Raw genomic sequence first — 26,302 nt, forward strand, 5'->3', positions numbered from 1 at the left:
ATAATAACTAAATGGGCTGGAACAATTCTGCTCTACTTTTAAATGTTTGATAGCTCATCTCTGACATCTTTGAAAACATTAGTATGTGGCTCAGCAACTTTACCAGGAAGAACATATATTTACTTGTTCAATGGGGAAACACCTGAGCAATTGTCTGTTTTGTAGTTCTGGCAAGGATTTTTTTTAATTACTTCCTCAACTTGAGTGCACTTTTTGATGAAAGCAAACCCATATTTTCAATGTAAAATAAAGAAAACTGTACAACCTGTCACTTTTGTGTTCCTTAGATAACAGAAATAAATGCAATAACTGAGTGATTAACTAAATCATTTGATTGTTATAAATATTAAACAAAAACATGGGTGTCACAGGGCCCCCCCAGTTTCACCCACTGTGGCCAAGATAGCTAACCTGACTCCACCAGCTGTATGTCGCTCCGCCTAGCTTCACTCACATCCATCTGCGACCTCTTCCATAGAGAGTGATTTCTCCAACCAATTTTATTGTCCAGCCAATCAGGACGCAGGGCTGGAGTTACATAGATGTGACGTAGTGGAGAAGCGACCATGAGACTGCTTTGATTCAGATAGCAATGGCGGCTCGCATTGAGGAAGCAAGCGTTAACATTGATGCTGCTATTTCTTCCGTGTTGTCCAATCTACCTAATATTGTTTCATTAAAAGAACATCAGAGAACGGCTCTGAAGGCTTTTGTTGGTGGAAACCATGTTTTCGCCCTTCTCCCGACCGGATTTGGCAAGTTTTGTTTTCCGGAGTTAACGTCACGAATTAGCTTCGGTGTGAGTGGTTGAAATAGCACTGCTGGGAGCTGGAGTATGTCACGTAATAAAAATGGCATAACATTTTTATAACAGCATTAATACGGAATAATAATACCAATTAAGAGGTGTTTTGTATAACTTTAGAAGTTACCGATTTGAGCGACCGATCACTACAGTGACCTCTAGCCTTCCGGAGGTATACTCGCAATAGTAAAATAGAGCATTCCTTAAATTTACAGATTTTTACTGACAAAATCATTCTTAAAATGTTTTTTTTTTATCAAATAATGTTTTGTTTGTCTCAGGATGTTCATTATAAATAGGTTGAAACACATACCACATGTTCTAAATTAGTTAAGCTAATTTAAGGCTCATGCCATGTTCCATGTTCTTTTAGTTGAACTTTGGTTCTTTTACTCAGATCTGGAGTGAACCAAGATTCACTGAATTATTCTGATGATCAAAAACTTAGTTTTGTCTTTGTGTCTTTTGTGTGTACATAGTTCCTTAGCTTCTTTTAATCTTCAATTTATTTAGTAGTTTAGTTAGGTTTCACTAGCCTAGTAGAGGATTTGAAATATAGTGTTAATTCAGATAAAAGCATTATATAGTGATGTTCTCTGAATTTTAATTTTATTTCTGTTAATTAATTCTTGAACTTTAAGAAAGGTTGTCTCTCCTTTATTCTATTGAGTGTTATAGATTGGGTACACCGGCCTGCTCCTACATATCTATTGAAAGCCCATCTTACCCCGGTTCCAGATTTGGCCGCAAGTGAGAAAACATTGATCAAGAGGTAGAACGGTGTAATATGCATATTTAATTTATTAGAAATTAAATATGGAGACAAAAAAATTACATTATCAGTCATCTATGTCCATTCCCTGGCCCATGAAGTCTTTTGTCTGATCTAGGTTTTTCCAAGACACCCTTTTTCATCCACTTAATGCTCCTCCCGCTCAGGTCAGGGGGAGGATGGTTGATCCCCTCTGCTTCTGACCACCCCCCCACCCCCGGGGTCAATAAAACGCCCTGTTATTCTACCCAGCAACAGAGGGGAGGCCTTCTGCCTGACTAAAATATTTTCTTAACAATTTCCCTCTATTTTGATCCCACAGATCAAACTAATAACTAGGCCAAACTAAGGATATATCTGGGAACCCTTAAACAAAATGTAAATGATAAAATGCAATAATGTAACCCACCGTCCCCTCTGTTGGCAACTTATGAAATCAAATTAAGTTCAAATCTACCCGTTAAATGTAAAATAACCCAAGTATAAGCTAATAAGCTACTAAACTTATCTGAATCTCAAGCATACTAGAATTAAGAAAAGTAAGCACCTTTATCAGGGAAGTGCGAGGCTAAAATAACTTTGCAATTACCAAGAAACTGTTATATGAGCCTAATATGACTCTAGGATGTCTTTTTAGAAATTAATATAACCTGTGAAAGCACTACACTCAGATCAAACCACAGAATAAAGACCAAATTATCATGCAATGCAAAACCAAGATTCTAAAAATACTAGCATTTAACATTTTAGGAATATGTAACTTATAAGACAAATACAGTGATTACAAAATTCCTTTTTTGTACACAATGAATTCAATTGTTGTCATGATGTCTTGCGTCTCAGAGATGTCTTCTCCTCGCCCTTAAAGATAATGGTATATGGAGTCATTGTTCCAACCGCCGATCCCCACACAAAATCCAGCAGCCTCATCCGTGAGTGGCAATTCGGCGCTTCAAATGGCTCCAGTGATGTTTTCCTGGAACCCTCTGGTGGCTGGTACATACGGCTCTGGAATCCGATGGGCCCCTGGTCCTTGGCCCCCACATCCGCCTGTCGATGACCTTAGCATGCACTCATTCGAGGTCGGGGGACTCTCCTTCGCATTTCTGGACTCTCCTACTTTTATGTCTCCAATACAACCTGAAACTTACACGACAATCTTTTAGATATCAAACGTCCTGTGCTACCTGTAATTCCGGAGGTTGACGTTGGCCCCGAAAAACTCCTTTCAGTCATATGGAATTGTATCCTGTAATGAAATTAACTGAACACTCCCACAAGAAACAAACATCAAAGCTTTTTACCCCATTTTCAATTTTAGTCTGTGCACAGATTTTAGTCAATTGTTTTTAGAATCCCCATTAATGCTTACCACCTTCCATTGTTCCATCGTCATCCTATAGGGAAGTTCACGCGTGACGTCCGCGCTACTTCCGGGTCCGGCGTGTAGGCAAAAACAGGACTGTTCTAGAATTCTATCATTACAAAATGGGTGAATTAGATCGTGCTTTTAGTTAGTTTATTTTCGAAATGTAAACAATGCCTATGACTTGTTGTGCTCCTGGTTGCACACAGAGGCATTCCAAATCGTTGGATGTACGTTTCTTTCATTTACCGAAGAAAGAAGAAAGACAAAAGAAATGGATATTTTCAATGAAGAAGGACCCAGGCAGACAATCCTAATGGAATGGGGGAGCCATCATACCCCGATAGAATTTGCAGTCTACACTTCATCTCCGGTAAATACAACTTAATTCTGCACTAGTCATTGTTCTACTGAAATAGCGGCAGTAGCCTGCTGCTGCATCGACTCCCCTATTCACGCGTGCTAGTACGTCTGTGTTTACGCTGCAACGTCGCCGACACCTCCACCCATTTTAATAACACAACAACACCAAAATAATCCTTTGTGAACAATTTTTTTAACCTACCAGGCGGGTCTTCCCCTCTGCTGAGGTGCGGTCTGTGTCCAACTCCGCTTTCTGCTGTTACACAAACGTGTGAACATCCATTCATCCATCCATTTTCTGACCCGCTTAATCCCTCATGGGGTCGCGGGGGTTGCTGGTGCCTATGTCCCGATATCAACCATCAACTTACTCTTAGAACGATCTTGTGATACGTTATCTAAAGAAGAAAAATACGTTGAGAACTGGTCAGTTTCCTTTGTTTGCACCCACTATGTGCTCGCCTTCTGCCTTCCAGTCCGGCTGGAAGGCAGAAGGCTGATGAAGTTAACTTCATCTCTCAGTTGATGATGTCTCAGTTCTGTTAACTGTGACATCATCCAGAGAAGACGGCTCACCCGCTATTACCATCTAATGTAGAACAGATTACTTGATCAGTGTGTGCTTCTGTGCTTTTTTGTCTCTCTTGTTGTGTCTCTGCTCTGTCTTCTGTAACCCCCAGTCGGTCGAGGCAGATGACCGTTCATACTGAGCCCGGTTCTGCCGGTGGTTTTCCTTCCCGTTAATGGGGAATTTTTCTTTCCACTGTCGCTTCATGCTTGCTCAGTATGAGGGATTGCAGCAAAGCCATGGACAATGCAGACGACTCTCCCTGTGGCTCTACGCTTCTCGAGGAGTGAATGCTGCTTGTCGGGACTTTGAAGCAATCAACTGGTTCCCTTATATAGGACATTTTTGACCAATCTGTATAATATGATTGATTCTGACTTTGTAAAGTGCCTTGAGATGACGTGTTTCATGAATTGGCGCTATATAAATAAAATTGAATTGAATTGAACTTAATTGTTGGCAGCGATTCAGCCCCACCTGAACACAGCCAAGGAGGCGAGTTAATTTCATGTAGCCAAACTAATAATCACTATTTATAATGTGTCAGTTGGTTGTGGACGAAGCCCAGGCGCTTAGCTTATATCTCCTTTTCTCTCTCTCTGCAGTATAACGGTGACCAGCAGCCCCCCCCCCCAACATGCGCTGTACACTGAAAATGAAACAGCTGCAGGTCTCAGCGACAGGTGACAGGCGCGGGATGATGAAAATCACATCTGGAATATTTCCCGACTGATCAAGCCTCGGAGTGAATCAGTTCTATGACACTAGAGAGCCTGAGTAACTTTTTTGGTCACAGTATAAACTGATGGGCGCTCCCCGGTGAGTTAATCACGCCAGAGAGTAGAACTGTCACAATAAAACGCTTCTATCTCAATCGCTGGTCTGCAGATGATGCGTTTTCAGCGTTGAGGCACAGATATGGTGAGATTCTAAAAGCTTTAATCAAAATATCCCTGACCAGTGACAAAAAAGAGGAGCGTAGTGAAGCAAGTGGCAAAAGTAAATTTTCTTTAATTTTTTTTTTTGGTCAACGTGCAAACCGAGATTCTTGAGTGAATAAACGCTGCTTCACAGCTCCTGTAAGCTATAGACGCGGATATTCTGAAAGCATCGACTCTTCTGCACAACGCCATCAGCGTTTTTAATAGAGTTAAACAGTTTGAAGCAACCAGGACCAGAAAGGTTAAACATCACGTTGATGAACTTTCTGAAGACATTACCCCCAGATGGGATCATCTTGTTGCAGAGAAACAAGCTCAGGGCTCCCATTGACTTAATGTTATGGTGAGTTAAAATTCATGCACTTTTTATTCTTTTTTGACGGTGTGTTTAAATGTTACCATAGTGACCAGAGTCAGAGCGTTAGGGCGTTGGATGCTGACAGAGGAGGTAAGGGAGAGGAGGAGATGTTTAAAAACAACATTCATGTAGTGTTTTATAATTATAGTAAACATTTTTTCACGCATATTAAGATAATAGTAAAAAATTTTGAAATTGCAGGTTCCCCTTCTTTATGTATTTTTCCACGTGCATTTTTATTTATGGGCAGAGATGATGTTAATTTTTGATGCTAAACAAGTCGCGGCGCAATTTTACGAGGAAGCTGCTAATATACATGTATATATATATATATATATATATATATATATATATATATATATATATATATATATATATATACACTCACCGGCCAGTTTATTAGGTACCCCATGCTAGTAACGGGTTGGACCCCCTTTTGCCTTCAGAACTGCCTCAATTCTTCATGGCATAGATTCAACAAGGTGCTGGAAGCATTTCTCAGGGAGTTTGGTCCATATTGACATGATGGCATCACACAGTTGCCGCAGATTTGTCGGCTGCACATCCATGATGCGAATCTCCCGTTCCACCACATCCCAAAGATGCTCTATTGGATTAAGATCCGGTGACTGTGGAGGCCATTTGAGTACAGCGAACTCATTGTCATGTTCAAGAAACCAGTCTGAGATGATTCCAGCTTTATGACATGGCGCATTATCCTGCTGAAAGTAGCCATCAGAAGTTGGGTACATTGTGGTCATAAAGGGATGGACATGGTCAGCAACAATACTCAGGTAGGCTGTGGCGTTGCAACGATGCTCAATTGGTACCAAGGGGCCCAAAGAGTGCCAAGAAAATATTCCCCACACCATGACACCACCAGCCTGAACCGTTGATACAAGGCAGGATGGATCCATGCTTTCATGTTGTAGACGCCAAATTCTGACCCTACCATCCGACTGTCGCAGCAGAAATCGAGACTCATCAGACCAGGTAACGTTTTTCCAATCTTCTATTGTCCAATTTCGATGAGCTTGTGCAAATTGTAGCCTCAGTTTCCTGTTCTTAGCTGAAAGGAGTGGCACCGGATGTGGTCTTCTGCTGCTGTAGCCCATCTGCCTCAAGGTTCGGCGTACTGTGCGTTCAGAGATGCTCTTCTGCCCACCTTGGTTGTAACGGGTGGTTATTTGAGTCACTGTTGCCCTTATATCAGCTCAAACCAGTCTGGCCATTCTCCTCTGACCTCTGGCATCAACAAGGCATTTCCGCCCACAGAACTGCCGCTCACTGGATGTTTTTTCTTTTTCGAACCATTCTCTGTAAACCCTAGAGATGGTTGTGCGTGAAAATCCCAGTAGATTAGCAGTTTCTGAAATACTCAGACCAGCCCTTCTGGCACCAACAATCATGCCACGTTCAAAGTCACTCAAATCACCTTTCTTCCCCATACTGATGCTCGGTTTGAACTGCAGGAGATTCTCTTGACCATGTCAACATGCCTAAATGCACTGAGTTTCCGCCATGTGATTGGCTGCTTAGAAATTAAGTGTTAACGAGCAGTTGGACATGTGTACCTAATAAAGTGGCCGGTGAGTGTATGTATGTATATATATATATATATATATATATATATATATATATATATATATATATATGCTAATGTTTTGTGGCAGTTTGTATTCAGAAGATTTAATAAAAGAGGGAAGTATTTTAAGTATCATTTATTTATTTTGTATTAATACATAACCTCACTGTATTCGTTTCTAATATTTGCTATAACATGATAGCGTGACGTTTGTGTCAATAATCTTCTAGCATAGGTGATTCTGTGTGGTGGGAGGGGGGCCCCCAAATAAAATTCTGCTTAGGGGCCCCAAGAGGCTCGGGCCGGCACTGACATAGTGTTTCTTTTCTTCCATAGTATACATTAAAATTTCAAAAGTTACTCAGTTGATTTTGGTTCATGGTGAATCAATAGTTCATAATAACTAAATGGACTGGAACAATTCTGCTCTACTTTTAAATGTTTGATAGCTCATCTCTGACATCTTTGAAAACATTAGTATGTGGCTCAGCAACTTTACCAGGAAGAACATATATTTACTTGTTCAATGGGGAAACACCTGAGCAATTGTCTGTTTTGTAGTTCCGGCAAGGATTTTTTTAATCACTTCCTCAACTTGGGTGCACTTTTTGATGAAAGCAAACCCATATTTTCAATGTAAAATAAAGAAAACTGTACAACCTGCCACTTTTGTATTCCTCAGATAACAGACATAAATGCAATAACTGAGTGATTAACTAAATAATTTGATTGTAATAAATACTAAATAAAAACATGGGTGTAGCATGGGCCTCCCAGTTTCACCCACTGTGGCCAAATGTGTACATGGAGTAGGTGGAGAGCAGAGCACTTAGTGCTGATAAGTAAACACCAATAACTCTCAAATTTAGATACGTGGATGACACAAAATCCAAACCAAAGAAGTTGAGGCAATCACGAACTTCGTACATCAACTAAGTTTGTTTTTAAACAGGTAAAGGTCTGGTGGCCTCTGATTTCAGTCTGTTTGCTGTTGCCATGGTTATAATGTTTTTGTAGCCCTCCTCCAACCTACCCATCTTACTTTGCGGAAGAAACTATGGGTCCAACTTCCCTTTTTTTTGTGCGACACTTCTGTTTCAGCGCTTCCCTAAGCCAAATAACAATAATGATAAACTGTTGTGGCAGCATTTCCAAAAAATTCAGAGTAAAAGAAGTGTCAGGTCTGTGCCACAGCAACAAACTATTCATGACTGAGAGGAGGACATGAAAAAGTGGCCTCATATTGCAGGGGGTTGGAAAACATCTGAAGTCTGTTTGTCCTGAAAGCCAGGCAAAGGGAGCACAAGTCCAGAATATGACCAGGACATGACATCCTGTGTGACCCAAACAGAGGTCAACTGACAAGATAAGGTTGTCTGTTTTTCAACGTTTGTGGAGCTGTTCCCAGAAATATGACCAATGTCTGCCAAAGGAGGCTGGAAGCACGTGGACACTGCTGGGTCACAGCGCGGACCAATGGGTGCACAGAGAATCTTATTTGTAACACACACCCATCTGTGGGATATAAAATGCATGTACACTATGTTGTAATCAGAACTCTAGCTCACACCCGTTCGTACGTGCTGAGAGGTAAAGCCTGAAATAAAGGGTTCTCCAGTTGGCAAGCAGAGGGACCTCATTTCCCGTGTCATCATTCTTTTATATAGTTTAATAGTTAAAAATCTCCCACAAAATTGGTGACCTCTCGACGTGATTTTTGAAAAAAAAAAGGGAGATCCTCTTCCCCAGACGGCAGGGCCTTCGGTGCAAGCTGGCCACTTTGCAACGGGACACACAGATACGGAGAAAGACAGGGGGTAAGTGTAAATGTTTTTTTTATACTGCTCTCTTTCTTTCTCTGCTTGATAATGACAAAAATTGCCGTCTGTGAGGTTTGATTTGGGAAGAGTGTGTTTATTGATTGTTTGACAATTGCGAGAGGTCGTCTCTCTGTTTTGCTTTCTGTCATTATTTCCCACGTGAGGAAAGAGTTGTCTTAAACAATACAAGATTTGGAATGGTTTAGAATTCCTACACAATTGACTACAAGAGACAACTTAAAAGAAGTGACTTGTTACTCCCAGCCGCTTTAATCGTACGTCTCGTTAGAAAACGCTAGTATGACGACGAATAGGAAATGAATCGGACCATGACGGTTTAAGCTGAAGTTTTCTAATATATATATCTTTTTAGAATAAAGAAATCATTGTAAAAGGTTGATTTCATAAATGTCCGGCTGGTCGGAGTATTAAGAGGTAGAGCCTCTTTGAGTAAGTGAAGCGTGAAGCGCTGTACATGGCCGATTGGAGGTTCGACTTGCGAGTGACTCCAATGATATGTGGCCTTAGTGAACTGCAGTTGTTTTGTAAAGCTGAGATCTCTGGTTTAGGCTTTGAGGTGAGAAAAACCTCCCGGTAAATTTTAAATAGTAGGCCTGTTTTGGTGCATGCAGATTTTTGTTGGGCGAGGCCCAGTAGTTGTAAGCGCTTGTAAAAGAGAAATGAGGTTTCTCTTGGATCATCAGTGTGTCTTAAAGAGTTAACTGCAGTCTGGGTTGTTTGAGTACTCTGGTTTAGGTAACGAGGTGAAATCAAATTTGAAATAGAAGGCCTGTTCTAGAGCACGTGAAATATAAATGTTTACTTTTACTTTTTTGCTATGGGTCCAATAAATATGGTTTAAATTATATGTGCGCACAGTAAAATCCAGGAATATTGGGCATCTGGACCATTAATAGAAAATATTAAGTTCCCGGGAGAGTGAGAAATGAGTAAGTGAAAGAGTGTTTGGGATGTGTTGTGTGTCAGACGTCTATGTGTGAGCTTAAATGATTAGAGCTCTGTTGTTTGACTAAAATACATGTATGAAACTGCTTTGTTTGCTGTTGCTTTGTTTTTTCTCCAAAGTCCTGTCATCAGAAGTAAAGGTAAAGTGTGTCTAATTTGAGAAAGCAACAGTGCATGGAAACCTTTATTTTTTTGTAAAGAAATCTGCTGAACCAAGGTGTGTACACTTATTGAGCTGCTGTGTTGAAAAGATGTGGGTGCAGTTACGCAAACTGGGTTTGAAGGATTACCAATAGTTGTGCAGTGGTTTCGCTGGTGGCAGTGGCGTCTGCCTGTTCCTGACTGTGTGCTATTATTTTAAAAAAGGTGTGTTGTTGGAAAACTTTTTAGCTATTGAATCTGCGAGCTTGTCTGCTGTTGTTTTTTGTATTTTGCCTGTCAGTGAGGAGAAAGTAAGGACCCTGGTTTATTGATTGACGGTCAGTGACTCGTGCCAATACACACAGCCCTCCCCCTCTCCCCCTCCCTCCCTTTGCTTCAGCTCAGAGAGAGCAAAGTACAGTCCCTTTAGAGCGGAGCGCAGCCCCGCCCGGAGGAAAGCAAACAAATCTCTGAGAGGTAACAGTTTATCAGTTTGCAGGGATTTATTGATTCTGCAACACAAGTCACCCTGTAGTACATTTTAAATTTTTGGTTTTCTTAAATTTAAATACAGAGCAAAATGGCAAACATTCCTATTGTTATTCTTGGGTTGAAATACCCCGAATTTGCTTCAAAAATTCCCCAAATCTCTAAAAAATGGCACAAAAGGACTCAGAAATTAACCTCCCAGTGGCCAGAATCAGGTTGCTTTGATACATCTCTTTGCGAACAAATGGAAGTGAGAATCATGGATTACAAGGCTAATAATAATTCTAAAAAGAGAACAGAAAAACGTGAGCTTGAGTTAAAAATTCTAAACCTTTTCAAGGAAGACGGTCAGGCCTATAGAAGTGCATTAAAACAGAAGCTTATGGAAATGAGACAGCAGTCTGCAAATGGTAAATCAGAATATTCAAAAGCTGCAAGACTTTACCCATCTTTAAGGGGAACAGTTAATATAAATGGAGATTTCCAGTACAAGGACAAGGATAGTCTGATCATAGATGCAGCTGCAGAGGGGGGAAGCCAAAATGATTCAACAGAACATAAAGGGATCATGACAAAGGCCTCATATATCAGTTTTACAAACGCAGGAGGGTCGCCTAACCAAAATGTACCTGCAACACAGCAAAATGATCACGCCTTAGTAAACATATATTCGGCCGTGCATAAATCAGGTTCTCCTGTTGCTTCGGTTGCAATGCATCAGAACACTGCAGGCCAAATGAACTCAGATTCCCCTGTAAACATGCAGGATCTTGCACCAAATCATTGTAGCACCGCAAAGAAAACATCTGGGGATCAGAGAAGGTCGTTGACCCTGAAGCCTATGGGTGGAGTTGATTGTTATGCAGACTATGCAATGAAACCAAAGGGTGATTCATTTTGGGTAAACCTAGATCATGAAGGGTTAAGTTTGCAAAGAGAAATTGATCGCACCATAATTGAGGAATTAGAAAAGGAAATTGATGAGGAAGCCATAAGACAAAATATTGTACCAGAAAATGCCAGCAAGCTTTTAGAACAAGAGGCAGTGAAGGGCCCTACAGGAGGAACACAAACAGCTACTGGCAGGAGAAGTGATTATGATTTAAGATGGAGACCTGGCATACATGCACCTGACAAATACACAGATAACAAACAGTTACCCATACTTGTAAAAGGGAACATTGCTCAATATGTACCATGGGCGTCTCAAGACCTGATCGGCCTGGTTGGCAGATTGCCAGACATAAATGAGGGTGCCAGCAAGTGGATAAAGGTGTTTGAGGAGGAAACTGTTGGAAAAATGCTAGCTCTTGGCGATTTAAAAGCCGTTTTTGCACAGTGTCTGGGAACACCTGCTATGGAAAACGCCTTAAAAGGAACATTTCGCGTGGATGCTCCAACAGAGAGCTGATGGAATCGGCTTCAATTTATTTCGCACAGCACTGTGGGAAGCACTGCGAAAAGAATATCCCACTAAGATTGACCCAAAGGCATTAAGAGGAGATCCAATCGATAATGCAGAAAATCCAGCGTCTTATATTGCAAAGCAGCTAAAAAGATGGAAACAGGAAACAGAAGAGGAAGTTGATAAGAGCCCTGTGCAGACAACTCTGTTCCGGAACTCCATCATTGAAGCAATGCCTGCTTCTGTGAGAAGCAGGTTAGAAGACGTGGTGGCTTTGACGTCAATGCCTCACAGAGAGTTCCGTGATCATGTGATACATGCAGTGGAGAAGTACAGAAGAGAAGAAAGTAAGAGTGCAGAACATGATACAAATGTACAAAGAAAACTGAAACAAATGCAGCTTGAAGAACTATCAGAAAAAAAACAAAGCTAGAACCCAAGCTACAATGATTAAAGTGACTGATAATGTAACCCCACCTCAAGGTTTTTCAGATCCTGTACATGATGTGACAAATCAAATACAAAGGAGTTTTGCGGCTCCTCAACTTACCCAGCCACAACAACCAGTGGTTAATGTTTATCCTCAAGCATTCAATACACAGCCATATAGGCATCGTGGACGACAGCAAAGAGGTCCCGCCTGGACTAACAGAGGCAGGCCTGGCGCACCTGGAATAATGGGCGCATGCTGGGCATGCAATGAACTTGGACATCGTGCCGAGCATTGCCCAAGAGGCAAGAACACCTACCGCAGGCAATCACGTGGCCGGTTCCGTCCAGGTCCAACAAGACGCCCTGTAAACCCACCAAATTTTGGTTACTAGGGGTGCCCAGAGAACCTTACAGGGGAGAACCAGTGCCCGATCGTAAGCGAGGGTGCTGAAAATGAACCAATGTTAAAAATTCTAATTGAAGAAAAAGAAACACCGATGCTGGTCGATACAGGAGCAGCTTACACGTGTGTAAGTCCAAATTATGCAAAGCACCTCCCCATGTCTGATAAATTAATTTCAACAGTAGGGTTCTCGGGAACAAGACAGTTAATACAAATGACAGCTCCTGTACGACTGGCAAATGATGATGATGAGATAAGAACACCAATTCTTGTCTCTGACCAAACACCAATTAACCTATTGGGAAGAGATGCATTATGCAGGATGAAATTGAAAATCTGGTGTTCTCCTCAGGGTTTGTATGTTGACAAAACAGGTCTGGATCTTCAAATGTACATGCAAACACATGAAGCTAATGTTTATTGGCTAGGAGACATTTCAGGCCCAGTTGAAGATGTAGTCACTATCTGGGGCCGGTACATTAAAGCTCAAATTCCAGAAGCCAGAAAACCTTTTCTAGATTACCACTGCACCATGTTTTATGACATTTCAAAGAGCAAGGAGTTTGAAGAAAAATGGGACAGTTCTACAAAAGACAGAACTGTTAATTTTGGAACACAATGTATTGTTATTGGGAACCAAGGTACAGCTTTAAATGTGAAGCAAAATGATTTCATTTCAGAGTGGTACAATGTTTCAGACTCAGTACCACACATAACATTGTTTGTAAATAAAGGATTTCATGCGAAAGATCTGGGACCAATGATGAAACTTGCAACAGAAGCAACATGGGAAGACACAGATAACCCATTCATTTTTCAATCAAGTGATGGAACAATGATCAAGATCCTATGTGAAACAACAATGACAGCAAAACCACAAGTTGTGACAGTGCCTTTTGATCTAAAAGATCAGTCTGAGGAAAATGGTTCCTCTAAAGATCAACCATTAATGCAGGACATGCTAAAAAATATCCCTGAGCACTTATGGTCCAAACATGATACAGATGTGGGTTTAGTAAAATCTGCAGAACCAGTCTCAGTTCAAATAAAACCAAATGCACAGTTTCCTTTTCGCCAGCAATACCCATTAAAACCAGAAACAAAACAAGGCATTCAGAAAACCATTGACGGATTGATGCAAGCAGGTGTGCTGGTGGAAGTAGAAAGTCAATGTAATACTCCAATTTTTCCAGTTCTGAAAGCAGACAAACAAAAAATTCCGTCTTGTTCATGACTTAAGAGAAATAAACAAGATAATAGTAGACGCAGAATCGGATGTGCCAAATCCAAATACTCTTTTAAATTCAATCATCAGAAGCACGTTTTTTCACTGTTATTGATCTCTGTTCAGCGTTTTTCAGCATTCCGCTAGCGGAAGAGTCACAACATTTATTCGCATTTACCTACAGAGGTAAAAAGCTCAGTTATACCCGATTGCCTCAAGGGTTTAAACTTAGCCCGCACATATTTAATCAGGTGCTAAAAATGATTTGGAAGGACTCAATTTAACTGGAACTGTGTTACAATATGTGGATGATTTGTTAATCTGTGGAAACACACTAAATGACTGTCATCAGGACTCAATCAAAGTTCTACAAAGATTAGCAAAGGGAGGACACAAGGTCTCCAGACAAAAACTACAGTATTGTCAACCACAGGTAGATTGCCTAGGAAGACAAATATCACAAGGAACAGTTGGCATTTCACCTTCTCAACTGGAAGGTGTCAGCAAAGCTCCGAGTCCAAGGACAGTCGGCGAAATGATGACATTTTTAGGAATGACAGGTTTCAATGCAGACTGGATTGAAAACTATGCGGAAAAATCAGCACCACTTAGAGAGCTAATAAAAGAAACAGGAAACCAGTCATTAAAAGCAGTGTTAAAATGGACAACAGAAGCTAAAATAGCTTTTGAAACACTAAAACAGGAAATGCAAGTGGCACCAACTTTGGCATTGCCAAATTATGACAAACAATTTTACCTGTATGTAGCCAACAGAAAAAACATGTATGCATCAGCAGTACTAATGCAAGAAACCTGTGTAGGACGACGAAAGCAAGCCATTGCTTATTACAGCACTAAACTAGACAATGTGGCCCAAGGCTGGCCACCATGTTATCAAGGTCTAGCAGCAGTCTACTACGCTTATGAAAAAGCATCAACCATAACAATGGGTTACCCGGTAACAATACAGACCCACCACAAAATCACAGAACTGATAAATCAAGGAAAGTTTGTGATGACTCAGGCAAAATGTTTACAGTACATGCCACTTTTAACATATCCAGATGTAACAGTACAAAAATGTACAACTAACAACCCTGCTGACATGGTACCTCTGGACTGTGAAGGAGAACCACACGAGTGCCTTGCAGAAACAATGAAATTCACAAGACTAAGACCTGATTTAGAGTCAACTCCGATAATGAACGCGGAAGTCACTTATTTTGTTGACGGGTCATGTTTCAGAGATCATCTTGGAAACCACGCAGGTTATGCTGTGGTTAAACAAGTAGGAGACAGTTTTGTAACAGTCAAAGCAGAAAAATGTGAGCAACCATGTTCTGCCCAAAAGGCAGAACTAAAAGCATTGACAGAAGCGTGCAAACTAGCAAAAGGAAAGTAGCAAACATATTCACAGACTCGGCTTATGCCCATGGGGTGTGCTATCTGTTTGCTGCTATTTGGAAACAAAGAGGTTTCAAACGAGCAGACGGCAGTCCAGTATTACATCAAGAACAGCTAAAAGAGCTGATTGCATCGATGATGCTGCCATCAAGACTAGCAGTGATCAAATGCAACGCCCATCGTAAAGGTAATGATTTAGTCATTAAAGGGAACAACGCCGCAGATGAGGCAGCAAAACTAGCATCAAAGTGCCAGATGGCTATCTTGGCACCAGTGGTCACCTTGGAACCAATGGTGACACCAGAAGACATCATTTTGATGCAGCAGGAAGCAGGTGCGAGTGAGCACGCTCTCTGGGCGCAGAGAGGTGCGACAATGAGTGAAAGTGGTTTGTGGAGATCACAAAGTGGACATTTAGTTGCACCAGTAGCATTGTTGACAATGTTGGTCTCAGAAGCACATGGTTTGGATCACTGTGGTAGAGGTAAAGTGATGGAGAAGTTGAAAAAGCAAGGTTATGGGTCACCTTACATGCAAGCAATGGTGGATGAAATCTTGAGGCAATGTGAAATATGTGCAGAAAACAATGTACGAAAAGGCATAAAATCACCGATTGGACACATTCCGGTCCCTGAGGGACCCTTTAAACATCTTGTGATAGATTATGTTGACATGATAAAGCCAGTGCAAGGAAAAAGGTACATGTTGGTGGTGATCGATCGGTTCAGCCGATGGGTTGAAGCAGTCCCATCAAAGACATTGGGAGCTGAGACAGTGATTAAGTTTCTGACAAGAGAGGTGATTCCGAGATTTGGCATCCCATCAGAAATCAGTTCAGATAATGGTTCAGCGTTTATCCAAAAGGTGTTAAAACGTGTTTTGTCAAAGCTAGGAATTAAACAACGCTTTGGAGCAGTCTATCACCCGCAGAGTCAGGGTATTGTAGAAAGAATCAATGGGACTTTGAAAGCTAAGCTGAATAAAATCTGTGCTTCTATTAACCTAAATTGGGCTGATGCTTTGCCGCTTGCGCTAATGAGCTATCGCATGCAGTTGCACCGCAGCACACATTTAATCCCGCATGAAATGCTAACAGGCAGAAAAATGCCAGTGCCTGAATGGAGGCTTCCATTCAAAGGCCCGGCACTTGAACAGCTACAAACAGAGTTGAAAGCATATGTAGACCAACTAACTGCTATCCATAGAGCTATCTATCTGCAGGAAAAAGCCAGAAGTTCCTGTCCAGAGTCGGTGGTGAAGAGACCAGTCGAACCAGGAGACCTGGTGTACGTGAAGGTGTTCAGACGTAAATTTAACAGCTCGAGATGGGACGGACCATTTGAGGTCAAACGAGCGACCGCAACCGCCGTCCAAGTTCAGGGTAGTGATACGTGGTATCATTTGACTCATTGTACTAAAGTACATGCCAGAGACACTGTGAGGCCAGACATTGTGAAGCCAGACAATGGAAAAGACTGTGAACAGAAAGTTTGCAGCAATGAAACTGGTATTAATGACATTTCACCTGTGGATGTTGGCAGAGGTGGTGAGCCTAACAACAGCGAGGCTGGAGATGAACTCTCACAGCCTGCAGACGGCACCACAGCATCAGCCAACGTCAGCTCAACCACAAGTGAAACGAGCAACGTGTAATAAGGGTCGAGACGATCGACATGCAACCATGAAATGTGGCACTTCATTCTATAAAGGGAAATCCACCTTTGCAGAACAAGATAAGTACAACACAATGTTAATGGGTTTGACAAAGTACACACCAGTGTTTTTGCCAGCTGAACTGAAGTTAATGACTCATCTAGGTCTTAAAGAACAGTAGAATGGTAATACAAAACAGACAAGCCTTAGATTGACTTTTAGCAAGTAAGGGAGGTGTTTGTCACATGTTCGGTAATCAGTGCTGTACATACATTCCTATGAACACAGCTCCTAAAGGTTCGTTTAGGGCAGTAATGGTTAAACTTATGAAACTTAAAGAACAAGTAAAAGAGAATGCTGGTAGAAACAACTGGTCGTGGAAAAGTCTGGAAGAAATTTTAGGAGAATGGGGTGTTTTAGCCGCTAAAACAGGACTAACTTTGGTAATAACACTGATTGTAATCTTATTGTTTCTGTGTTGTGTTGTGCCTAATTTGAAAAGGTGGATTGTGGGAACGATGTGTAGATGGATGACATCAGGCAGCAGCCATCGAAAAGGCTGACATCCCGGCCGCCTGGACACGTCTATGGACTCACACGTATGCTACAGACTCATTCCAAATGGAAAGGAGTACCCGTGATCAAGACGGACTCTCTTGTTTTGCTACGTGTCCATGGACTCATTCAAACCAAGCACACGAACTGAAGACTGACTAACCCTATTAATCTTGTTTCAGTTACTAAATTTAAGATTAAATAAATAAAATACAATACAATAAAGTATTAGTAGATAAGGTAGCACAGGCGGCCGGTTAGTTTAATCTGTCATAACATTATATCTTAACATTCGTTTCTGTTTAACCCTCCGTATCAGTTTTATTAGCAAGATAATTTGCATATATATATAATCCATGTATTTCATATGTTGTTTATTGATGGTTGTATATGTTACATTCTATTAGGTACTCTTTTTGAATGATAAGTGCTGGATTTCATTGCAAGTAGCATGGCTGATTTCCAATTGATGCCGGTCGACCTGGCTGGCGGATGCTCGATGGAGAACCGAGATCCATGGGAGAGTTTTTTCCCCTGAGAACAGTACATGAACAAGTGCCAACAACGGGGTTTTTCGCTTCCATATCAGCTGGATTGATGCCAATGTAAAAGCAATGACTATTTTCTCTCTCTCTCTCTCCCTCTCTCTCTCTCTCTTCCTCTTAGTCTCTCTCTTCTGTCTCTCTCTCTCTCTCATTGAAATGTGTTAGTGATTGTAATTTGCACTTATTACAAGTCAGTGTTGATCAACAATTATGTGGACACCGTGATCACATTAGTATATTATCCATTGGTTGTGTAAGCAATTAAATTTTTAGATGTTGTTATTATTACAGCTAAGCTTGATTAGTGTGGAGTCAGATTTTCTCTTTATACGATGTTTAGTCTATGTACTTTAGTATATAGAGGGTTCCTTAGGAGTGTTACGTAAGTAACGTAACAAGGGAGGATATGCAGGGGGTTTGAAAACATCTGAAGTCTGTTTGTCCTGAAAGCCAGGCAAAAGGAGCACAAGTCCAGAATATGACCAGGACATGACATCCTGTGTGACCCAAACAGAGGTCAACTGACAAGATAAGGTTGTCTGTTTTTAAACGTTTGTGGAGTTGTTCCCAGAAATATGACCAATGTCTGCCAAAGGAGGCTGGAAGCACGTGGACACTGCTGGGTCACAGCGCGGACCAATGGGTGCACAGAGAATCTTATTTGTAACACACACCCATCTGTGGGATATAAAATGCATGTACACTATGTTGTAATCAGAACTCTAGCTCACACCCGTTCTTACGTGCTGAGAGGTAAAGCCTGAAATAAAGGGTTCTCCAGTTGGCAAGCAGAGGGACCTCGTTTCCCGTGTCATCATTCTTTTATATAGTTTAATAGTTAAAAATCTCCCACAATATAACGTACAAGGACATTTTTAACTAGTTTGTGTCGTCACTTGGTGTGGAGGGCTCTACAATTCAAATGTACCAAGGGGAACCTCCACAGTGGAAAAGTGGGCACGGTGTTAATAAATAGTAACATCGATCCGTTCAAATCACAGCAAGTCTGAAGTTCAATCTGTGTGGATCCTGAGTACATCTACTGGCACTACCAAGATGGCTGGAGTGCTCTGGTGTAGCAGCTCCAGGGGAAGTCCTTTAGTCACGCAGCGGTGATTTTATGGAAGGTAGGCTAATAAATCGTCTGATTCAAAAACATACTGGCTGTTGCCTCATTGTGATTAGATTGCTGGTCAGTTTATTTTCAAAGATAGCAGTGCTAAATGTTTTGGATTTAACTGATGTTGTAATAGATTATCAAAACGTTCTGCCTTCTTCATGTTTAGGCTTGTTAGGATATCAACGAGGTCAAGTGGAACGAGCTGTTTATCCCAGAACTGCATGGCACACTTAGATGGCACCGATCCAAAAAGATTGGCAGTCGGGGCTTCCTGCTGATCAGGAGCCCATCAGCGCTGGTGTGACTGTAACTATTTCTCTGTCTTTACGTAGATAAAATATAACTAAAAGCATACTTGTCTGTTTTATGCGTCCTTCATTCAAGGTAATAAGTAAGTGGGGGTCGCCTGACTGGGTAAAACGAGCTGGGTCCACCGAGGGTGTTTCACCGTAGATGCGGCACGGTGAAAACAATAACAAAATGGTGTTTCCGCCCGGACCCAAAAGGCGGCGTACCACCTTCCGTTTTCCGGCCAAGATGTCATTCCAGAGGAAAAACACACAAAAAGGCAAGGAAATTCCATTTATCTCCCAGTGTCTTTTTATTCCTGGAAGGGCCGACTTTTTGCACTCCTAAAGGCAGAGAAAAGTTTGAGGATAATTGTTTGCAAACGTGTCGAGAAGAATTTTGGGATTTGCGTGCGGTCACAGCGGTAAAAGTCCGGGAGACCCTGGCCAGGTCTCTGAAAATACTGTGAACCTTGAGAATGTGGGTTTAGAAGGTTCCCTTGTTAGGCACAGAGGAAAATACGTGTTTCTCTGTGTTTAGCATAAAAAGCTGCCATTCTGACAGGCACGCCATTACGCGTGGCTTCTAAAACATCGTGTAGCCTAGAAAATGCGGGTTTAGAGCCCCTTATTTTCCACGAGGACGAACATAAAATTCTTCGTTTTCATGGAAATATAAAAGCTGCCTTTTCGAAAAACGAGCGCGTATGACATTGAGAACAAGACCAGGCAAATACACAATGGTGTGAATGTGGAGGTTTGACGGAGGGTGACTCTGTTAAAACCCCGATTAAAGACGAATAAAGAAAGTAAGGCCGGTGAGTTCAAGAAATCTTTTTATAAGAAACTGACCTGTTGTAGTAACAGGAAGACCGGAATAAACCCGTGAGCTGGACGCACACACAACCAGCAAGACCGAAGAAAGAGTACGTACAGAGTTAACTAAAGCTTGGCCATAAAGGGTGAATGTGTGTGTGTGTGTGTGTGTGTGTGTGTGTGTGTGTGTGTGTGTGTGTGTGTGTGTGTGTGTGAGAGAGAGAGACACATTATTGACATTGAGCCAAGTGGAAATGAAGAGTAAAGGGTGCACCTGTTCAGGTGACATATAACCTGCTCATCCTGAGTACACTGGCTCATTGAAACTGCCGTGTAAAAACACTATAATAAGGCATATAGCAACATAATAAGTTTTGGTGTCTGAGAGATAAAAAATAAGCTCTCATTGGACCGGGGACAGGACGCTGTCCCAGCAGGTTGGCCAAGACGTGTGAGTGCTGGAATGGCTGAGAATCAGGTAGAAAATGAGCTCCAGGGGGGTTCTTTAGGAACACTGCTGGAGGCAGGAAAAGGGAGCATAATGGCAAGCTTCCCACTGTCAGGGTTCTCTGTGTTGTTCTGCTCTAATTCTACTCCTCAGGTGTGTCTAGTTGGCTGAGGGGGCGTGGCCCACACCTGCAGCTCGTTGCAGGCGGCTTCCTCTGGCTTCTTAAGCAGAGCGCTGACAGATGGAAGACGCCAGAGCCTTAACCAGTCGTGGTACGACGTGGCCTGTGACCCAACTCCTGAAAACCAGCTCGTGAGTTTTTTCGTCTTTGAATTTTGACTAATTTTGGATCTCCCTGTTTTTGTCACAGTTTTTGGTGCTTGGATGCACTCACCCGTCTTGACGTCTTGTCCGAAGAGACAGAGCTCCAGAATCCTCCTGCTCAGATTTTGCTCTGGCGCTCCCCTCATACTCCCTGGATGTTACCCAGCGGGGCCTGAGATTCCCCCTCCCGGATTCTGCTGGCTCTTCTCGCACTCTGGTCAATCCATCTGTCACCCACTGCCGAGGAGGCTCGCTCTGGATCCCTCACCAGTAACATCTGCCGCCCTCAGCCACTAGCCGCCTATCACCACCAGAGTAGGTTCACAGAGTTCCCTCGGCGCTACTTCTCCCCGGTTAGGTCCGCCCAGCTTTATGGTAAGCAGCGCAGCTTCTAGTAGTTCTCCTGGTTCACCTTTCAGAGTCACTTACTCTCCTTCTCTTTGCAGTCTCTCCAGCCGTGACGTTCTGACCTTGTCGAAGTTGCCTGTAGTCCCGTCCGTCATACCTGCCTGTTCTCTTAATAAACATCTTAAAACTGTGCCTTGCTTCCCGATCGTATCTGCATGTGGACTCGTCATCTGAAAACCATGACACCCACACAAAGATGCTGAAAACCATTTAAAACAATTCGAGGAGTGGTGCGAAAAGATGAGGGGTGACGGGGTTTTTGGTGATGCAGAGGGGCCTCCGCCAGAAGCCCAGATGTGCACTCACCATTTGAAAATGTTAAAAAATAGACTAGCCCAGGCACAAGTAAAAGCGGCTGGTGCTGGCGAGTTTGCTCGGGAAAAATGCCAAAAAGAGGAAATCAAAATAGCAGACTTGATAAAACTAACTGAACTTTATTTCAGAATATGCTTCTCAGGCCTCGACAAACAACAAGAGAGTGAAAATCTGCAGGGGGTAAGTGAATCATCTTCTTTCAAACAAGAAGGTAAGTACACAACTCCAGTTATTCCAGACATGCCTGCTTCTGGTGCAGCCGCTGTTATGCAAAACAATCTGTGTGGTGATACTAGAGAACTGTTATCCAAGGCCAGGAGTGTGGTGACTTCATCAGACCCTTCGGTGCAGGTGCCTAGTATGGAGTTATGTAGGGGACAGGTAAGCTGTGACGCAAGACCGATACATGGAAAAAGTAGGTTAGAGGGACACAAACGAGACCAGCTACGGGATGCGATAGAACAAGTGGTAAGAAACGCTCTTAAAACTGCAGAATCAGATGACACAGATGTTATGAAAACCGATGACACGCGAATACAGGGCGGAAAAGGGCCCCAGATATAATCTGCATTCTAACAAAACTGATCTTTCTTTACCTGCAACAAAACAAAGTGTACAACTGCCATTGTTTTAGACTCACAGTGCTACAGGACAGGTGAATGCAGTTGTTTATAACCCTCTATCATGTGCTGACAGTGTTCAGCTGAGGAACATGCTCCCTGATCCAAGAAAAGGGGCGCACCTTTGGATCAAAGTATTCTTGAAGATTTTAAGCGGGTATGTATTGGCTATTGGTGATGTGAGGACTGGCTTATCAGCATACCTGGAACCACATGAGGTACATGCAGTTGAAGTTTCTGTTGGAACTGACGAACTAGGAGCAGCTGCTCCTTTGGCCCCGGTGGCATGGCAACTTTGGAGCACACTGAGGATGTTTTATCCGGTAAGTACGGATTCTGGCCTTTTAAATGGCCCTACGCATTGTGCAGGGGAGACGGCTTCAGCATATGTGAACAGAATATTGAAAGTATGGGAAGACCAGACGGGCTCTTGCCCGTTATCAGTCACGCTGCAGCAACTCTTTAAACAGGCAATGTTAAAGGGCCAAACCGAGGATGTTAAGGAGGACATGGACAGAATGGTTGCGAGTTATGATATGCCTTTAGATCAATGGATGGCTGCTTTGGTACATCAGCTGGATATGGATGAAAAGAACATGAAGCAACTTAGCAGTGATTTACAGAAGTTAGAACAACAACTCTTAGCTGAACAGCTAAAAAAGCTGAGAGACAAACAAAGTAAAAGGAGGAAGAAGAAGAATGTTGCAAAAGCTCAGATGGTTAATGACCCGACACCTGTGTTTGGTGCAGACCAGTTTGTGGGGCACCTCCCTCCAGATGTCCCATTTGAGATGTATCAGAGACCTCCATGGTGACAAATTCCTAGTAGAGATACACCGCAGTACAGAAATAATAGAAAGGGACCAACCAAAGATTACGATGTGCCCTTGTGCTGGGCGTGTGGTTGGCCAGGGCATTTTGGAAGAGGCTGCCATAACCGTCGCTAGGATCTGACCAGCCCTTCCTCCCTGTCAGAAGTAAAGGCCTGCATGTGTTTGTTTGTCTGAATGTCATCAGTTCTATGTTACTGTATGTATGTATGTATGTATGTATGTATGTATGTATGTATGTATCGTATGTAACTAAACGTTCATCTGTGTGAATTAATTCGGTTAAAATTAATGTTCATGGTTTCAGAATGTTCATTTGTTTTGGGAGCACTGCAGCTCTGTAATTCAAATGACGTTTTTAATTATGAACTATGTTAACTAAAAGCTGAAGAAAGGAAAATAGAGACTTCAATAACACAGTTTGTTTTCTTCCCACATTAAATATCCAGCCAAATTAAATTGTTACACTGAGATATGTTAACATGTCTTAATCAAAAATATCCCAGGGTTGTAGGAAATACTTGGGACTGGGGATAAAGGTTTTTTTTTCATTAGGAGCTTAATTATGCAGTACAGCAACCAGAGGCGTTGGGGCTGTATTAAGTTATGCTATTAGATTGCGCTTGGCTTGTATTTGACAATGAATTAATGACAGCTGAAACAATAATAGAGTAGAGGCTTTTTATATTGTCATTTTAGAACATTAATAAAATGGCAAACAGCATATGGGGAGAATATGGGAGATTGTTTGGGAGAAATGGAACTGGATGGGATATGTTTTAAGGGAGATTTTTAACTGAGGATTTTACAGCTGCCTAAAGAGAAAAAATTTAAGAGCATTAAGATATCAGAAGGCCACATTAAGCATGTCATCAGTTACAAAATCATCTTATGTTATGCTGAGCTGAGGCGAACGTCAGAGGGACAGTTCAGCCTGAAACAGGACAATAGATATGATAAAACAAATCTGACCATAATGTAAACATCGAAATGTGATTTTGAAACTGGGGCAGTGTATTGTTTCTGGGGCACGAACAGAATATCAGCAAAAATGAGGGCAATTCCAGATTTGAATGGGTTGAAGTTGTAATTCTAATCTTGTTTTTGTTTTGGACGGTGTTTTTTTAATCTGCATCACGGGGGGGAACCCCTCAAAGGGAGAGAGACACTAGAAGTTGGATTAATAATTAAATTTGCATGATCAAAAGGGCTAGAAAGAAATCAAAAGAATGCTATAAGACAATAATCTATTGGAACAGACAGATTACGCTCCTTGGGAGACATTTTTATTTTTGGGTTTTTTATTGTTCTATATTTTGGTTATTTCTTTGTTAAATGATTTCTTTGCTTTCATTTTTGCATCACCAGTGGCAAAAATGACAACATTTAAGGTTGCTCGGCAGATAATTTAAGAGAATGAGATGTTTTAATACAAAATGCTGAAAGAAAAGAAACGAGAGATTCCTACCTCCCCTGGACCAACCAAGAACTTAGACATCACGTTAAGAACCAAGACACTAAAAAGACCAGGTTTTCTTTTGTCACCTAATACACTAACAGAATTGTTTTTCTCTGAGCTACTTCTTTTAGATGATGGGAGATGAGGCTGCTAAAGCCACCTTTGTTCCAACAGAAGACTCTGAAAAGTGAGCTCTTTCAGGTCGTATGGTAAGAGGTCATGATCAAAAATGGACATGCAGGGATTGACAAAGGTGACTAAATTATGCTAAGTTTTAACAAACTTAGAAACCAGGTAATATGGAGACCTTCTGGAGGAGAAAGGTGGCTTTAGAAAATTTTCATGTACCCCTTCCCACTGTTCCCCTCTCCACTGACTCACATTAACATTTCTATCCTGTTTTCTGCCTTTTTTTCTTGCAAGGAAACCTGGTCATATATAATTGGAATGTGCTAACGGAGAGATTTTAGTCTCTTTTTTCTTAGACATTGTCAGATGCAAGTGAGTACCAAGCGGTGCCACAGTGGTCCAGGGGACGGAGAGAAAAAGGTGATGTACTTGACTCCTGCCTAATCCAGTTTTAATCAAATTTTGGACAACAAATCTGTAATTTTTGGACAACAAATCTGTTTAATGGGGAATGTGATGCTACAAGGTTAAGAGAAATCTGTTTTTGATTATTGTACTTATACAAAGAGGTTGAACTGTCTGTAAAATATTTTGCTTGGATAAATTTTTTAGGGGTCAAGATCTGGGGTAAAGGTGAAGAACTTTAAGAATAGTTCGTTTTAGAGGGAACGATGTGGTTGATTTTGTTTTGAGACAGTTTTCTTGTAATTTTTTTTGATTTTTTTCTTTTCAACTTATGTACACTACACAACAGATGAAGATAGACAATTCTTGTATTAGACAATTTGATTTTGGGAAAAATCCATATTGGCAAAATGATGGCAGAATTCCTTGTGGTTTCAGACACAACGATTGGAGAAGAAGTTTCATGGTCAATGCTCGTCCTGGAAGGATGTTGTGCTGCTGAACTCAGACATGAGGACTGAAAATGGACAACTAATTGCTGGGGCAAAGACAGAGGCATCGGATAACCTTCAATGGACCGCAACATGAAACAAAGATGAGTTGGCAGACACCCCTTCTGCATTTCACATCAGATTTTGCTGCACACAATTAAAAAACAAAACACACATTAGAAGCAAACACATTGGCGGATGCGCTTAGAAGAAAACTTTCAGATTAAAAGCAATCAAGATTATTATTAAACCCCTAGGATGTTAATTGTTTTAAGTCAGAGCTGTTATTAGCGAGCGATAAGAAGGTCAAACGCATTCGGACAAGAGGTTCTGGTCTGGAAACAAAGCTGGTAGAGTTCGCAAAGATAAGAAGGATTTTCTTTTACTTTTCTAACAAGGTTTTATTTAAATCATCTAAAACATATATAGATATGTTTTGATATTTTATTAACACCACAAGGGGTTTGAATAAGAATCAAAAAGGCGCCTTTAAGATACAACAGGCTTCGTAAAATACATCATGCATGAGAAGAAATAGGGGACACCGCTAAAAGACATTAATTTTGCACTAAAATATTAAGTTACGTGATGAAAGCATAGAGCAGCTTGAGAAATTATGCTAAATCTAAACAGGTTCAACAACTTATGAATATTGGTGACTAAAGTAAGGAGTGGGATACATAGAGGGGCCGTTTAAATGTAAAAGGAAAGTGGATAAGAACAATGTATGCGATTCAGACGATATGGGAAAAATACATTTACATCAATAAGAGATCATTTTTATCATGAAAAAACTAGAGGGCGAAGAAGTTGAAGTAGGCATTACAGCAACAGTTAATAGCATAAACTAATCA

At 41.5% G+C, this 26,302-nt stretch overlaps 1 protein-coding gene and 2 long non-coding RNA genes across 4 annotated transcripts in view; 2 read left to right on the top strand and 1 right to left on the bottom strand.

Moving 5' to 3' along the window:
* The window catches only part of LOC105922418 (M1-specific T cell receptor alpha chain-like), a 571,536-nt gene that overhangs the window by 62,487 nt on the left and 482,747 nt on the right, over nt 1–26,302 (bottom strand). The gene's annotated exons all lie outside the window — the stretch shown is intronic.
* On the top strand, nt 8,069–9,902 carry LOC118561121. 2 transcript variants are annotated; one of them, XR_004929779.1, is made up of 2 exons: nt 8,069–8,575; nt 9,665–9,902. It is a non-coding gene; the product is annotated as an uncharacterized LOC118561121 (long non-coding RNA). The 2 variants fall into 2 exon arrangements; XR_004929780.1 differs by lacking the exon at nt 8,069–8,575 and adding an exon at nt 8,583–9,528.
* LOC118561119 lies at nt 16,234–18,587 on the top strand. Its single transcript, XR_004929777.1, has 2 exons — nt 16,234–16,424; nt 16,585–18,587. It is a non-coding gene; the product is annotated as an uncharacterized LOC118561119 (long non-coding RNA).

Source organism: Fundulus heteroclitus, unplaced genomic scaffold (genome assembly GCF_011125445.2).
Source record: "Fundulus heteroclitus isolate FHET01 unplaced genomic scaffold, MU-UCD_Fhet_4.1 scaffold_56, whole genome shotgun sequence".
In the NCBI taxonomy this organism is placed as follows: Eukaryota; Metazoa; Chordata; class Actinopteri; order Cyprinodontiformes; family Fundulidae; genus Fundulus; species Fundulus heteroclitus.